The sequence below is a fragment of the Mastomys coucha genome, unplaced genomic scaffold (genome assembly GCF_008632895.1).
Source record: "Mastomys coucha isolate ucsf_1 unplaced genomic scaffold, UCSF_Mcou_1 pScaffold13, whole genome shotgun sequence".
In the NCBI taxonomy this organism is placed as follows: Eukaryota; Metazoa; Chordata; class Mammalia; order Rodentia; family Muridae; genus Mastomys; species Mastomys coucha.
In genome coordinates this window covers 25649254-25657694 of record NW_022196895.1, presented here as the reverse complement: position 1 = coordinate 25657694, position 8441 = coordinate 25649254, and positions in this window count along the sequence as shown.

Sequence of the window (8441 nt, the reverse complement as noted above, 5' to 3'; positions counted from 1 at the left end):
TTGAACTGAGTACAGGGTCCCCAATGAAGGAGTTAGAGAAAGGACCTATGGAGCTGAGGGGTTTGCAGACCCTTAGGATGAACAACAATATGAACTAACTAGTACCCAATGTGACTCTTAATGTCAGCTTCAACAAAGATAGCACTGATAAAGAAGTAGGGGAAAAGAAGCCAGTGAGGAGTAATCTATAAAAGGAGATGCTTAGATAATGAGATGGGCTCTGCTACTATTTCCTACATCTTTAACTGGTCACAAAGTCAAAATAGTAATTATAGCTTGTTGTTTCCATTATCCGCTTTGTTTTATCATTATGTTGTTTCTTCCCTGGATAGAATTTATTGGTTGGTAGAATAAGTCAACCATTCATCTCTCAAGATCTACATCCTTATGGTCTCACCTGCCTTGGCTGGCTAAGATTTTTCTTAAAGTGGCACTGGAACTTTGCTAAGAATAGTGGAAATGACTCTGCTGGGTTCAAGAAGTACCTACCTTTCCCTAGACCCTTATTGTATTGCTGTGATGTGTTTCCCTAGGTAAAGCTGAATGGCAGATGAATCCAAAATAGCACAGGGAAATTTCAGCTTTCAATTTAGGGAAACCACCACGAACATATTCTCTGGTGATTTGAACTCATGTGAATAGGCGGTGCTATATTACCATGGTGAGTGACCCCAAAGGCTCTCAAGACCACAAATGGTTTTTTTCTTCATATCAATGGTCAGATGTGCCTCCACTCAATATCATTTTTATAGCTGGATCCCAACTGATAAAGTAACTTCCATGCAAACATGCAAGTATTGCTGGTCAACCTGCACAAAGAAAAGAGAACACCCACCACTTGGAATTAGGTGCTTCTCTTAGAGGTACATTTCATTAAACAAAGTAAGTTACATGACAAAGGTTTACACAAATACAGAAGGAAAATTTAATCCTACCCAGGGATAGACATGATCAAATATATTTGATCAAACATGCTACTTATTAAATTCAGAGCTGCTGGAACTAGGGATTAGTACTTATATTGTCACTTGGTGGTGGTTCTCCCAAGATGTTGTTTATAGTTTTCTGTGTAAGACCAGTGTCCCTTTTTCCTGGGAGCACACTGACATTGAAGGCTACTCTCCCCAGATGTTCCCTGACTCTTAGCAAGTGCTAAAAGACAAGTTACTAATATATCCCCTTTCTCAATCCTGTCTTCTGTCATATACTCATTTCCTAGAATTCTTAAACTTTGCTCTCCTTGATTTGTGACTGAGAGCAGTGACATCTGTTGGGGTTTTTTTTGGTTTGGTTTGCTTTGGTTTGGTTTCATTTTTGCTATGCTATATCCATCTAGATTTGAACAATGTAGTGGTGTATCAGAAATTTAAGAGGTGAGAAAGTCAGAGTTGGTTTATTTGTTCCAAACATCTATGCTCTTTAACATGTGTCAGTAACAGTTTTCAAGCAAAAGACCCTCTGTGTCAATATCTGTGACAGATACTTCTTCATCCTGTGCTAATCCCTGTGAGCATCCTGCGTACTCCAAGTGGGTGAAACTTGAAGATCCTTGGGACCTGTTTGTTTGCAGAAGATAAAAACATAATATTTTTTATGTTAAAAATAGAATTTTCTCTTGTACAATATATCACAGCCACAGTTTCCCCTCCTTCCATTCCTTCAAGCTTCTCCCCCACATCTTCTCTTCCCCAGATTCACTCCCTATTTGTGTCCCTTCAGAAAAGCACAAGTCTCCAAGGAATGATAACCAAACATGAAAAAAAAGATAAAATAAGACAGGTAAAAGCCCTATTGAAGCTGGACAAGACAAGCCAATAGGAGAAAAAGAGTCCTAGGAACATCTGCTAGGGTTTGTATCATGTCCTCTCCATATGTGTTATGGCTGTTAACACACTCTTTGTGGGATTCTTAATAGTTAGAGTGGGAAAGTGGTTTTCAATGGCATGTATCTTTTCAAGAATATAACAGAATACATATAAAAATATTTTTATTCTCAAGTCATTTCTGAGTATGTTTGAACTCATATTCCTTAAACAGTATTAGTCTTATATGAAGAGGCTTCTAAGATAGAATATTACTTCTGCTTGTCTTTGGAAAAACATATACCCATGCCCACCTCAATGTACACAGACCCCCATTCCATCTTCCATTGACTATGGCATTTCTTAATTAGTCTTATTTTATGAATCAATGATAAAAATTAATTTCTGAGTCTTAGGATATTTTGTCCTCTGAAATCTTTATGTTATCATTTTTATCATTTTTAGTGTGTTTGAGTGATAAAAGAAAGATTAAATCATGAATGTTCTGTTTATTTCTATCACATAATGTTGTATACTTTCTTTTATATGGAGGTCCTCGATCCATTTGGAGTTTTTCTTTGTCCAAGGTGATAAATATGGATCTATTTGTATTCTTCTACATGCAGGCACCCATTTTTACCAACACCATTTGTTGAAGATGCTCCCTTTTCTACAGAGTGCATTTTTGACTGTGTGTGTTTGTGTGTATGTGTGTGTATGTGTGTGTGTGTGTGTGTGTGTGTGTGTACATCAGGTGTTCACAGGTGTATGGATTGATAAATGTAGCTAAACTTAAATTCTATTGATCAACATCTTGGTTTCCATGGTATGATAAGTGTAGTGGCTATTCCTGGTTGTCAACTTGACTGTATCTGGAATGAACTACAATCCAGAATTGGAAGGCTCACCTGTGGTCCTAATCTGGAGGCTGAGAGATACAAGTTTCTGACCTGAATCTTGGTATAGTGATCTTGAGGCATAGTGGCTATGAATCCCAGAAGATTAAGACAGGAAGATCTCCAAGTTCAAGGTCATCTGGGTTTAAAGATGTGGTGGCACACACCTTTAATCAGGGCCACACCTTTTTCTGGAGACCTATATAAGGATATTAGAAGAAAGAAGGCCCTCTGTGCTTCACCTGTTTGCCTTGGGGGACTGAGCAACTACTAGATCCTTGGACTTCCATTCACAGCTGCTGCTGACCATTGTTGGGAGTTAGACTACAGACTGTAAGTTATCAATAAATTCCTTTACTATATAGAGACTACCATAAGTTCTATGACTCTAGAGAACCCTGATTAATACAATTAGCAATAAAACCCCAAAACAAAAACAAAAAAATACAACAAACAACAAAAAACAAAACCAAAGGAGATTAAAAAGGATACAAACAAAAAAGAAATAAACATAGTACCTTTATTTGCAGATGATAGGATTTTATATACAAAAGAACCTAAAAATCTCCACAAGGAAACTCTAGGAAACATCTACAGCTTATAAACAATTACACAGTGTACCAGGATACAAAATTAACACAAAAAGTCAATATCCTTCCTATAAACAAATGACAGACTAAGAAGTATGAGAAGCAGTGCCTATCATAGTAGCTTCAAATATATGTAACTCTAACCAAGGAAATAGAAAGCCTGTATAACAAATGCTTCAAGACACTGAAGAAACAAATTCAAGAACACACCAGGATATGGAAAGATATCCCCTGCTCATGGACAGGCAAGATTCATATTCTGGACCCAGCCATCCAGCCAAATATGTTTTACTGATTCAGTTCAATTCCCGTCAAAAATCCCAATGCAATTCTTTACAGAAGTTGTTAAAAACCAATCTTTAACTTCATATGGAAACTCAAACAATCCAATCCAGGATATTTAAAAAATTATCCTGAATAATAAAAGAACTGATTGAAAAAAAACCGCATTGCAATCTCAAGCTGTACTACTGAGTTACAATAATAATAATAATAATAATAATAATAATAATAATAATAATAAAAAAAACTGGGACTGGAGAGATGGCTAAGTGGTTAAGAGCGCTGATTGCTCTCCTAGAAGTTCTGAGTTCAATTCCCAACAACCACACAGTGGCTCACAACCATCTATAGTGGGATCCAATGGCCTCTTCTGGTGTGTCTGAAGACAGCTACAGTGTACTCATACACATTAAAAAATAATAAATATTTTTTTAAAAAATTAAAGACAATGAAAGTAGACTAATACCTTGGATAGTGGGGAAATTGGAGCAGGGGTTTATATTTGAAAAAGGAATGTGAAGAGACGCTAAAGACCTGCTCATTATGACACTTAGCATGAATGGTATTAATTAGGGATATCTAATATATACAAAGAGATATTCACATGTAGGGAGCAACTTTTGTATTTTAAAGGCACTGCTTCAAATCTCCTAGGGAAATGTTTTTTATTAAAACATTTTGGTTTTTTGGTTTTTTTTGTTTTTGTTTTTTGTTTTTGTTGTTTGTTTGTTTGTTTTTTGAGACAGGGTTTCTCTGTGTAGCCTTGGCTGTCCTGGAACTCACTCTGTAGACCAGGCTGGCCTTGAACTCAGAAATCCACCTGCCACTGCCTCCCAAGTGCTGGGATTAAAGGCGTGCGCCACCACCGCCCAGCTTTATTAAAACATTTTAATTGGATATAATAATGGGTTTCATTTTGACATTTTGACATATGTGCATAAAGTATTTAGACCATACTTCATTTTTCTCTTTTGTCACCCTCCCAGATGCCTGCCTGCCCTCACCTCCTTTATAAGCAATTCTATACCTTGTTATGCCTCTTCATGTTTTCCCCCTTCCCAAAACCTTTTTCTTTTCCACTTCATTTTTATAATTATACCCATTCTTAAAGACCCTTCAATGTCTATACACTTGAGTAAACCTTTGCAGATCACCTCTAACCTGATTAATCTCTCCGGTAGAGGACAGGAGTCAGTGCTTATGGGCCTCCTTGCCTAATTAATCATTCATTGCTCATCCTATTTACTGAAATTATGATTTAACTCTTCACGCTTACTTTTTGCCTTTCTATGGAAGAGTGGTATTGAAAAAGTAATTTAGTAGGACCCATTCAATTTAATGCCCTCAAGAGTGTATAATGCTTGTGTTGGTGATATTTTCTGTTGTGTAAGAAGTAGTGCCTCTACCCCTGAAAATTGCCCTTTATGATTTAGAGTATCCTTAATAAATAGAACATTAGGTTAACTTTCACATGGGAGAATCTCTCTGATGTAATTATTCACCTAATTCTATACATTGATTATATAAATTGCAAAAGAAGGTTCTGTATATGTGTGTGTGTATGTAGTATATATAAGTTTGCACAGGTATGTAGGAGTGGAGGCCACAGAAGAGTGTCTAGTGTCTGGCTCTTTCACTCTGCCTCTTCTTTTGAGATGGACCTATTATTGATCCTCCAGTTAGGATGATGGCCAGAAAGCTCCAGTGATGATCCTCCTGCGTTACTTGTATCAGCACTGATGTTACAGATACAGGACTGGCATTTTACATGGATGCTGTCAATATGCACTCAGGCCCTCATGCTTGTGCAACAATGCTGTCTTGCCCACATCAATAGCTCTTCATCCTAAAAAGTGTTTTTTTGTTTTGCTTTTGTTTTTTGTTTTGTTTTGTTTTCATTTTTTAGACACACAGCCTTAAGAAAGAGTGAGGTAGAAACATGTCCAAAACCCAAAATTCTCATCTTGAGACCAGCAGGAGTAAAACTGCTCCTTCCCTATTCTGGTCATGCATTTCCTGGTGAATGTAGCATTGAGAGCCCTCCCTCTGCAACTCTTGAGGTCACCATGTAGCCTGGTGGTCATGTTTCATCCCTGGATGTTCTGGAAATCTCTGTAAATCAGGCTGGCCTTAAACTCACAGCGATCTGCCTGTATCTGGCTCTAGACTGCTAGGATTAAAGTCACATGCCACCACATCCTGGTCCTAAGAGTGTTTTTAATCTAAGAGAAACTTTCAGAAGCATGGATGATTTGATGCTGGCATGTAAGCATCCTCAGATGGGGCCAGCTTTTGTAGAAAGACATACATGCTAGGAATCCCAAGGCTTCTTAGATGTGATGTAGACTTTTTAGGGGTGGGGTTGGGGGGCAGCTAAGGCTTTAAATGCAGAAATATTCCTGACAAAAATTCTGAAAACCTTAATAGTGATCTACCGAGATTAATTAGCTAGCCGTGTCAATTGTAAAGCCCAGAGCACATGGCCATTGCTATTAGGGGTACAGTAGAGGAAATAAGAATCATGAATGCAGTGGCACATGAGTCAATCTTGAAAGCGTGATGTCTGATTAGCAGGCAAACTTTGATGGCAGAATAGCTACAGAAAAAAAAAAACCCACAAAATCGACACGGGTCCTCTAATTGTCTCATTGTCATTACAATATTCTTTTTCCTACTAAAGACACACATGTATCAAACTGTTGGAAAATTATTTAGTAAAAGCATAATGTGCGTCAACATGTAGGATAGTTATCTGTCCTGTAATAAAGTCTGCTTCATAAGCATACTGTGCAACTTTGCTGTGCATCAACCCTTGATGGTCTCTGTGAGCCTCTGTGCTCACATCAGGGCTGCACACTGGGCATGACATGAAAGGAGAACCTGGGCTCTCTCTTGCTGTTCACAGCCTTCGCTCTGAACAGTTGGTCTTGACCCAGTTTGTGAGCACATTCCCACTTGCTTTTGATCATTGCAGTCTCAGCTCTCATTTCCCATTCTCTCCTTTTCCACCTCACCTCGCCTTGCCCTTTGTTCTTGATGTAGTGCACTGTTCCTCAGGTCTTCCCCAGTGATACCAACTCCACTGCTAACACTAGATACTCCTCCTGCGAGGAGCAGGTCCTGGAACCCTGTGGCTTCGTGCTGTCCCCTCCAGTTCTGTTACTTTCCTAGATCCCTCCCCCTAGGTGACATACAATATCAGCTCATCTCACATCCACAGGGACATCAGGAGCACTCTGAAATATCATGAGCTTATTTCCTGTTTCAAAGTGACCATGTCTTGTGTTTAATTTTATTAACCATGATGCAGCATATCCAAAGTTTTGGGCACATGAAAAGAGCTTGAGATATATTTAATAATACATTGATAATACATCTTTCATGATACATTCTTCAGGGTTAGGCAGAAATGATGAAATGAAAGCTAGGTAAACAAACAAACAAACAAACAAACAAAATTCCCTGACTTTTTCCATTGGATTGCTTCAATAGCAATATAAGTTTTGCATGCAAGAATAAATCAGTGATAGTAGGCGATGAGGAAGACTGAAGTGGCAGAAAGACTTTTGGTTTGTCCAGTTCCCATATAAGTTGGGTAAATGACTCTTTCCTTATCTTCTTCCAAGAATTCAAACTAATAAAAATCAGAAACTATTCTATGTCTTACTAGGATGAAATATATTATCTAGGATTCTGGGAAATTTCTGTTCAATAAAACCATTACATGTTATACATTGGATATATACTTCTTGAACTTCTGTTACCTCTTTTATGTTCTTGACTACTAGTTATAAGAAATCAGGAGAGGATGTCAAAAAAAAAAAAAAACTAACCTAGTCATACATAACAGCAAATGCTATAGAGCCAGTACCCCACAAAGCTGAAACATGGGGATAAAAATTTCAAATCTACCCGAGGAAGTAAAAAAGATAAAAGATAAAGATAAGTAGGTAAAAGTGAAGAAATTATTTTTGAAGACTAAGAATCAGTAACTTGCAAATATAAAAAAATGGTGCATTGCCAATATATACGCACATACACACATACATACAAATTATATATATAATTATTTTTATCATAAAATACTATTAGTTTTATTATAAAAAGATAAAAGGCTCTTCTGGAGCCAAAACATAAAAAGGCTCCAGATAGAGGTTTAAAGAAACAGAACAGTGAAAATATTATGAATCCTGTGATTTTATTATATTTGTTAATTTTTTCAGGCAGATAATCATTACCAAGGTCTCTATCTGTTGGGACTTGACCATAGTCAATTACAAGATGCTCATTGATGCACATGAGAATGATACAACTGAGTTCTAAACACGCATACTCTCACAAATGGGGAGAACACACCAGGATCACTTACCTACATAGTTTGTTTTCTTTAAGGAGAGGTATTTCCAAGAAAATTAACCATATATAGATATTTGGGAACTTTTTAAACCCTAATATTGACATAAAATAAGACTTCAATGCATGACTAAGAAATAAGTTTCATAAAATATTATTTTTCATATATGCATATTAGTCAATTTGATCATTTTGAAGAAGCCCTATACAACTTACGTATATCTTATAACTCAGATGAATCTGAGGTAAGCATGCTTGTCAGTCTGATATTTATCTCACAATAGGAACACTACTGTGTAGTAGGAAATTATTAAAATCCTGGCCTGGGTCTTCTGCCCTGCCTGTGTTATTGCATTCCTGCATAAAAGACACACTCAAAGCCTTTATATTTACAATAAACATTATGCAGCATAGTAGCTGGACAGCTGCCTACCGTCCATGCTGTTAGAATTTACTTTCCTATCAATAACCCTGAGTTATTACTTACTATTTACTATGTTCCATCTAGGCTACTCTTA